This window comes from Hoplias malabaricus, chromosome 9 (genome assembly GCF_029633855.1).
Source record: "Hoplias malabaricus isolate fHopMal1 chromosome 9, fHopMal1.hap1, whole genome shotgun sequence".
NCBI lineage: Eukaryota > Metazoa > Chordata > Actinopteri > Characiformes > Erythrinidae > Hoplias > Hoplias malabaricus.
The window spans coordinates 10,629,708-10,639,664 of record NC_089808.1 but is presented as its reverse complement, the minus strand read 5'-3'; positions in this window follow the sequence as shown (position 1 = coordinate 10,639,664).

Below are 9,957 nucleotides of genomic sequence, written 5' to 3'. Positions count from 1 at the left end.
GGTGCATTATAACCATCATTTGGTACTGTTTGAGTTATTTTTATTGGGATGACGTAATGTTAAATGGAACTGCTTCCTCTTCCACCATAAAGTATGTCATGTAATATTCAAAGATTGTTTCATTTATAATGTCCAGTCAAAACTGTCATAAAGTTGAATATGAATTTTTCAGTGTTGGAAGAGAAGAAAATATATTTAAAAGGAAATTACACAAAAGCCTCATCTGCTAAATACAGGTTCTACATATATATCTCAGCTTCTTTTTTTAAGAGATTGTTTACAGAGCGATTAGAGGATGTAGATACCCCTAGATACCCCCTACACAACCACAAATCTAGTCTTAATGTGTTGCATTTTATGAACATAAAGTACTTAGATGCAGTAATAGCACACAGGTTTCTTCTCACAGTGCTGCATAGAATTTGATGTTCTCATGTCTCAAATATAATTAAAAATACTGATATTTGATATGGATGGTTTTTGGTAGTCTTACAGAGAACGTCTACAATTATGGGGAAACAAATTTCTCATTAGTTGTTTACATCAATGTTACCCACCTTTGGAGCAGGAATAGAGCAATATACTCATCTCAGTTAATGCTTTTCAATGTTTGAGAGGGAGAGAGAGAGAGAGAGAGAGAGAGAGAGAAAACTCAGAGAGCTCGGAGAGAGAGAAAGAGAGCACTCGGCAAGAGAGAGAAAGAGAGAACTCTGAGAGAGAGAGAGAGAGAGAGAGAGAAAAAAAACTCAGAGAGAGAGAACTCGGACAGAAACAGTGGCCATGAGAGAGAAAGAGAACTCCGAGAGAGAGCTCACAGAGAGAACTGAGAGAGAGAGAACTTGGACAGAAACAGTGGCCATGAGAGAGAGAATAATGAACAATGATGACACAAGTCTTAAACTCAATTTGTTTTGAATTTGTTTACAAAGTGAAGCAGGAGAATAGCTACTGAACAATGGACGTGTTTAGATTTATTCATTTAGTTAAGGATCACATGTAGCAATCCATTTCCTTGTCCAATTGCGCCTTTGGTCCCTCATTTCATAATGCTTGTGTTTATGGTTTGAGTAAAGATGAATATCTCAATCAATGTTGTTGTCTTGGTTCAGGCGTTCATTAAAAGGAATAAGTTAAATGTAAAATGTAGCAAAGGTGTCTTGGGCAGCACTGTTTACTTTACTTTATTACATTTAGCAGATGCTTTTATCCAAAGCGACTTACAATGATAGTACAAAAAATATAAAAATTAAAACATTGAACAATGCAACATTAAAAGATTATGTCTATACGCATCAGATAGTTATACTGGCTAATGCAGGGGTTCTCTAAAGAGCTCAGTTTTTAGGTGTTTCTTAAAAGCGGTGAGGGACTCCGCTGCTCTGGTGGAGGTAGGCAGCTTGTTCCACCATCTGGGAACTATGGAAGAGAACAGTCTGGATTGCTTAGTGCGGATGTTGGGTAAAGCAAGGCGACGTTCAGTGGAAGAGCGCAGTGGCCGAGGCGGGACATAGGCCTTTAGGAGCAAATGCAGGTAGTAGGGCGCCTGCTCTGTCATCACCTTGTTTGCACATTAGCAGCTCATTCTAATCTGTGGGATCTGCCATGCGGACAGACCCTGTGCTCCGCTTCTGCAGCTCAGTCTCAGGGAGCCAAGGAACTGCAGAGAGAGCTGTGTCTCCCGTAGCTTAGTTTCTGGGAGTACAGAACCGCATAGCTGAGGAACCTCAACATGTTTGCTAGCTTCTGCATGCTAAGCTAACCCAAGTTTCCCTTGTTTATGCTGTGGCACAACAAACATGCACATCTGTAAAGAGTCTCATTTATTTATTTATGTATTTATTTATTTATTAACTTAAATATTTTAAGTCCATTTTTGGAAACAACTTTTTCACTACTTTTCCCTTTCCCACTCATTTGCTAGCACACTATCTAAAAGCTTATTTCCTTAAAAACAAATCTTTGGAAAGTGCTGCTCTCTGATCTTAGTCTTATGTAGTCTACACAGCATAATTGGCCAACAAAGTGTGATCATTCGTCATTATTCATTAGGTCAAAAAGTAACCTTAAAATTTCCATTCAAATTTAATCCAACGGACAGGAATTCTCAGAGGAAGAGAGTTCCTCGGGAAAATTGCTGGCCGAGTGGCTTTTGCTGGTGTGGTATTTTAACTGGACCCATACCATGGAATTCCCTTCATGTGGCTAACTACCATCTCACTTTCTCACAGACTTGCCATTGCTAATTCCTCCCCCTGGCTCGGGGGGCTTCAGATAAAAACACATCGTGCCACATTCTTAACCACACTCGGCTTGTTTAGTTCAGACAGATTTCCTGAAGATCAAACAGGCAATGAAACTTTATCTTGCACGCCAATGAATCTCTTTTCTGTCTGCCCTGCGAGGAACATTTGTTTTTGTAATTTCAGTATTTCAATCACCCTGAGCAGCACCTACTGACCGCTTCACATCATTAAGATCTTTTTAAATTCACTACAGATGCTGAAGTGTTTGCCCTGGCGTACAAAAAACGTACAATTTGACTTTTACCTTAAATGGTCAATATACAAGACTGTGTTTGGGCAATGTAGATAATTCCATTGCATTACGAATTCTTAGTCTAGCATAAAACAAACAGAAATGTTACAGTAGTTATATTAACTCATGTACTCAGGTACAAACTTATGTCCAAAGGTTTGGAGGCACAGCCTTTAATTTTGAATATAGCTATTTTAAGTGCTTTCATTGCTGACTGTGGTGCACTGTGGGAGGAAACCCATGCAGACACAGGGAGAACACACAAAACTCCTCATAGTCACCCAGAGTGGGACTGGAACCCACAACTTCCAGGATCCTGGAGCTGTGTGATTGCGACACTAACCACTGCCCCACCTCCTTTTCAAATACTGAATTATATAATTTTTTTTTAATGTTGGAGAAATTTACCATATTATGTAACATGGCAGAGCAAGCCTCAAATTTGCTGGAAAAATCATTTGAAGGCATTGCAAAACTTTCCCTGAAGTCTACAGTCCAGAAGCAAGAAGTATGTTGACTGCTGCAGTGGGAAAAGTAGCCCGGACATGCTTTTGGAAACTATTCTGCAGACCACCACTTGGCTTCTCTCGCTCTCTCTGTCTTCTCTTCCTTTTAACTTTTTTCTCATTTAAATTTTCCATATATCGTCTGCCCTTTTTATTTCACTTTCTTTTTCAATCTTAAAGTTTCAGATTTACTCTGACTTTTTTCTCTCACTTTCAGTCTTTCTCCTCTTTCTTAATCACTCTGTTACTACCTCCCTCCCGCTTGTTCCTGTACATTTCTCTCTTTCTTTCTCTATCCCCAGAGCAGCATTTAATTCAAATGCCATACTCCCCACTCTCTGTTTTCCTTCTCCTGTTTTTCTGCCAAAGAGGAATTTGCACAAATGACCTGCACATGTTCCTGAGGATCCCGTGGGAAGCAAGATAGTGCTGACTGAACACAAACACTGAACTTCACCATCAGACACCCCATCAGCTTCCACACACACATATACACACACCAGCACCTGGCAGACATTTACACATAGCAGCTCTGTTTAACAGCAATAAAGGAGAATCACACTCTGGATACTGATCCAGAGCCACCAGAGTTCTGTATCCACCACTGCTCTGGGTAATGAAGTCTTTCAACTCTACATCATCATAGGTGGACAACGGCATAACACACAGGAAGATACACTACATGCCAAACGTTTGTGGGCACAAGCCTTCAGTAAAGAACATTGCCTGATTCTCTTGTAAAGTTACCTTCTCTTGTACAGTTTATTCTGAGTGTTAAAGACAGAATGGTCTTCTGTGCTTTTTTTTAAATACAGTAAAAGGTTACTTTAACCACTGCATTCCAAGCAATATCCCAGCGGACCTTTGGACAAACCCTCCTCAGCCAACTGCAAGTACTCCATCCACAGCAAAACCCATCACTATGAATCATTCATAACACTTGTGTAGAGTCAGATTCCCTTGCAGAGCTCACCCTTTGTGGCTAAGAGCATGTGTAAATTCAGTGAACCTGCGAATAAACTGTGGCAGGAGTGGCAACGAAAGACTAGAAGTTCTTCAAAACAAAAACTAATACAAGAAATACAACATCCATCACAAAATAACGACATATGTGTAAAATAAAAATTAAACCCAAACCATCAAACTAACACTTTTATGAATAGGTGTTTATTTGGGATACTTTTTAATAACTAAAATTCATGTGTTCTTTTATGTTCAGATTTACATTTAATAAACTTATCCATGATAATATACTAAACACAATAATACTTAAAGTATACTTGTCTTAAACAGAAAAGTACACAGAAATGTCTAAGTATATTTGGAGTACATTTTTGAAGAAAAGTATAATTACGTATAAATTTTTTTAATACATAAAATTGAAATATATATTGGCTTGTAGTTTTTGGGTGGAATAGCTGAGAGCAAATAATACATGAATTTAACTGAACCTGATGTACACTGTGTTATTAACCAATACAGAAACAGATACATATTTGGCTGATTTTATTGTAAATTGTCTAAAATGTAAATAAACTACTAAAAGGCCATACATACTAATTGTTATTTGTATATTGACACGTGGGCGGCATGGTGGCGCAGTCACACAGCTCCAGGGGCCTGGAGGTTGTGGGTTCGATTCCCACTCGGGGTGACTGTCTGTGAGGAGTTGGTGTGTTCTCCCTGTGTCCACATGGGTTTCTTCCGGGTGCTCCGGTTTCCTCACACAGTCCAAAAACACACGTTGGTAGGTGGATTGGCGACTCAAAAGTGTCCGTGCGAGTGAATGTGTGTGTGTTGCCCTGTGAAGGACTGGGGCCCCCCTCCAGGGTGTATTCCTGCCTTGTGATTCCAGGTAGATTTCAGGTAGGCTCTGGACCCACCGCAACCTTTAACTGGATAAGCACTTACAAATAATGAATGAATATTGACAAATTTTCATCATAATTCATGCTAATAATGTATTGGTACAGAGCTCAACTTGACTCGGCTCAGCTCTTTTGCTTTTCAACTAGTCAAATCTGGTACCTGGTCAATTGGAATCAATTACCTTTTTAATCCCTACTTGCTTAAGGTTCCATTTGAGCAGAGTAGGCATGGATTCACCTGTTTAGGTTTTGTCAAAATTGCTCACAGGGGTCTTGTAGTAGCCTGGGCCCCTGGGCACACCCACACAAAACCCATGAGATAATCCAGGCCTGACTACAGTCCATCATTTGGTTGTCTTTCTGTGTAAACAGCCAAAGATGATAATCTTCCCTTCAATTTATAAAGGCCCATATTTTTGTATTCTCTGAGGTCCACTTAAGATCTAAGTGCAGTTTTATCTTTACACCCATTTATCTTAGTCCTACACCCATTTTATATGATCATTTTCCAACCTCTGTTTACTGTGTTTACTTACAATAAACAGAGTGCTTTGGTTACTGTCTCCGACTGCATTATGCCTCATTCAAAATGAAGGCCAGTTTGATGACACTTCTTAACTTCTTAACAACACCAGAGTGTGGGTAAGGTCTGAATTTTTGGATGTAGGTAAATTTAACATCACAACAATACTGAATTCAGCACCACTTGTATTTGCACCTCAGTTTCGATATGTGAACTGTGTGTACTGTCAGTGAATGTACATGAAGAAGCAATTTTTACATTCTACGTCAATCTCTTTAAAAATATAACTTAACATCTACAAGGATTGCATCAAAAAATAGCCAACTAAAGTCAATGCTTTTTACAACCCATTTCTTGATTATTTTTGTTCATTCTCCTGAGTTTATTTCACAACTTCTCAGTTATGTTCCTCTCAGTCTCGTATTTATTTATAAAAGCTTCTGAGCTCTGGCCCTGTTTTGATCGGAAGGCAGGATCTAGTCGGAACTGACTAGATCCTGAAAATATTCTGTTTACAATCCAGTTTCTAAAACTCTCAATGTTAATTACAATCTTCTCTTTTTCAAAAATTTGTTATTCAGTTAGGATTCACTCTTTTTAAAAGTTAATTTCATATTTGTGGATTCTTCTTTCTAGTTCTCAGAAATCTTGGCCCTACTTTGACACCATAAAAATAAAAAGTCCAAAGTTTGTAAATATGTACAAATTTATAATTTAATCCCTGAAACACACTCCAAAAACCTTTGGGACAGATGTATATTCACCACTGTTATACATCAACATTCCTTTTAATTAAACTGTTTAATACTTTGGGAATTGAGGATAAGTAAAAATCTGTGCCCATTCTTGTGAGACACAAGACTTCAGCTGCTCAACAGTCTGTGGTTGCCATTGTCAAATTCCTTTTTAAAAAAAGTGTGCCCCAGCAGACAGATCTGGATTGAATGTCTACAAAGCCTTGCTTTTGCAGCACATGCAGAATAAGGCCTGGCATAACCATGGTGGAATAACCATGGACGTCCCTATTTTGATTTGTCTTTCCCAAAACAATTGGAAACATGGACTCATCTGAACACAGCAGACATATCCAAAATTTATGTCCCCTTATGGAAAAAAAATTGTACTTAAAGTGTGTTATTTTGGAACCACTAATTTGCACTAAATCACTAATATGTAATTTAAAAGATATTAAGTTAAACCTAAAATACACTAAGTATATTATACATTCAAAACATTTATTTTCACTACTCCCAACAGATGTTTTCCTCTGAGCTGCCTGACTGAACTCTAAAACACATTAAAGTCCGCAAAAAATTACTTATAAAATATAAAACAAAAAATACTTTCCACTAATACAATCAGACCCTGTTAAAATTGTATAGTATTACACAATTACAATACTTGTACATTCAAAGTATATGACATATGACTTATACTACTAACCATATAATTTATTCATTCAGTCATTGTCTGTAACCGCTTATACATTCAGGGTCGCCGTGGGTCTGGAGCCCACCCGGAATCTCTGGGTGCAAAGTGGGAACCCACCCACAATTATGGACTCTGGTGGAAACCAGAGCACCTGGCAGAAACCCACGTAGACACAGGGAAAACACATCAAACTCCTCACAGACAGTCACCCGGAACGGGGCTTGAACCCACAACACCAGGACCCTGGAGCTGTGTGACAAAGAATCTACTTGTTGCGCCACCGTGCTACTACTAACCATATAAATATATTTAAATTGTAGCCCATTACAAGGGCTCAGTATATAAATACACTCAGTATATATTAAGTATAACTTTATAATTAAAGTACACTTAAATTGGCGTGCACAACAGAGTTTCATGGGTGGCACTGTAGTGCAGCAGGTAGTGTCACAGTCACACAGCTTCAGGGACCTGGAGGTTGTGGGTTTCCTCCCATGGTCCAAAAACACATGTAAGTGGATTGGCGACTCAAAAGTGTCCGTAGGTTTGTGTGTGTGTGTGTGTCACCCTGCGAAGGACTGGCGCTCCCTCCGGGGTGTATTTCAGCCTTACGCCCAATGATTCCAGGTAGGCTCTGGACCCACCGTGACCCTGAACTGAATAAGTGCTTATAGATGAATGATGAATTGCGCTTATATGAATGAATGGACAGAGTTTCATTTTCAGGTTTTATTTCTTTATGCAGCTGGAGGCTGTTTTAAGAAAATAAGTTTTCCAAAGTGTCCTAAAGCCCATGTGGCTTTAATTAGCAGAGCAGCACTACATTTTCATTTTGAAGTGTCTTCTGGGGGCTCATGAATATTCAACAGTGGTGTCTGGCCTTGCCCTATATGGACAGAGGTTTTTTCTGATTCCCTGAATCTGTCATAATATTTGGTACAGTATATAGTGAAAGTCCTATACTTTGTAACCCTGCTTTGAGAAATGTTGCTTTTGAATTGTTTGGCTGTTCGATTATGAAGTTTGGCACAAAATGGACAATCCATCTTTCCTTGTAATGACTGAGACTTTGAAGTGATGCTACGTTTTACACCTGTGATATTTTCCTAATTGTGGTGGAATGTTTCAAACTGTTACTGGAATTCTTATTTTATGGTTTTTGGCCCCTTTCCGAAATATTTGTGTATTCAAAATCATTTCCTTTGTCTTATATTCTGCTAAATTAATTTCAAGAGAATTATTAAATAACTTAAATGTTCAAGTAAATAATTTAATAATAAAACTTTTAATTTGTCCCAACATTTCTGGATATGGGATTGTACTAATGTAATTCCACTGTAACACCCTCTCAATGCCTTTGCTGTAAATCTAGAATTGTTTGGAAAATCTAACCTTACATCAATTCACTAGACATCTGAGTTATTTTCCAATTTTTCACAATGTTAGGGAATGGTACTCATAGTTAACACAGTACACCATTATGTGTGTAACAGCATGATACCTATTAATAATCACAACACAGTGTCTATGATGCTGTTTACGTGGTTAATCTTATGAGTCAGTGAGGCTCAACACAATTCCAATCTAACTTGCTGACTCTGCCTGGGAATTACACGTGCACCACATGTCCTGTAAAACAGACGTACTTCCTGTGAATGTGCTTACAGTGAATTTGTGAGTCACAACAGGTCAACATGGAAACATAATACAAGCTCCTTGTGTACTAAATGCCTTAAGGGCCCCATATCATGAAAATGAAAGGTGTGACCTTTGTTAAGGTAGCGATGTGAAGTGAGTAGTCATAAACATCACCCCATCATGTTGGTTGGAGCTCGTTTCATACCCTGCTAGCACACATTTGGCATTGAGAATAGTTGAGAATTGAGAAGCAGCTGATTCACAATGTCCCATTTTATACATTTTAAAAGCTATGAAGGCATAATATAACATTTATTACTGCCAAATTAAGCAGTTATAAGGAGTATGCATACATAAAATGACTAAATACGAATAGCTGAAATCCATTTGAATTATTCTACTCTTTTTTTTTTTGTCTTTCATTTTCCCACCAAAATTTAGCGATTATTTGTGTACAATGATTTATCTTTACATTATGACACAGCCATAAAACACTGCAACCTAGTGGCCTGGATGTATTAGGAATGTGGGACCCGATCTATGGAGCATAAACTGGTTTAATCAAAGGCTACAGGTAATTTAATATTTCACTTCACATGAGTTACACTTCATAGAATAAAATGTAAAAATAATAAATATTCACTTTAACACAAATATTTGGTTTTTAAGTAAAACAAAGACTTGCTATGTTTAGTACAAGTAAACAAATTACTACCATCTTTGCAAAAGCTAAAACGCCTCCTAGTTCAGTGTTACTACTGTGAGCAGTTGGGTAAATATGACCTCACCTCCTTGGGGCAGAGAGAGGAAAATCCTGTTTAATGAGAGCAAAGCAATGCCGCTTGCAGATATTTATTTAGGAAGGTTTATGTGCTCTGATTTTGTTCCACTTATTCTACAACTTCCAAGGGTTAAGAATGCGAAGCAGAGTAAGGAGGCTGAGGTCTAAGATCTGGGATTTTCTATTTATTTATGGTTTTGCCTTCACTGGATCATATTTATTGGTGTCGTCTGAAACTCTAAACAATAATAAAACATTAGAAAGATTTAAATCAAAACCTGAAATGAAAGAAAAACTAGTGTATTTTCATATAGATTTAACACTGGACGTAAAGTGTTTAACTGATAATATATCTGTAATTTGTGATATATATATATTTTTTTATTTATACCCAGTTTCTAGAAATTTTCCCTCATTAATCAGTGTGTACCGATGAAGAACACACTGTCCAAGTCTGTCACTTCAGCTGACAGTCACACGTTAGCCAGTACCGCAGGCAGTGATGGGGAAGAGAGGGCTGTTCTATCCACCCGGAAAGCAAGGCTAATTGTGCTGAACTTCTGGCCTGGTTTGGAAATTGTTTATGTTTCTAATGTGTAGACATGCTTGCACACACATGACCAGAAACAGCATGAGCTAACACTTCGGTTTCGAGAAACATATTTATTATTCCAA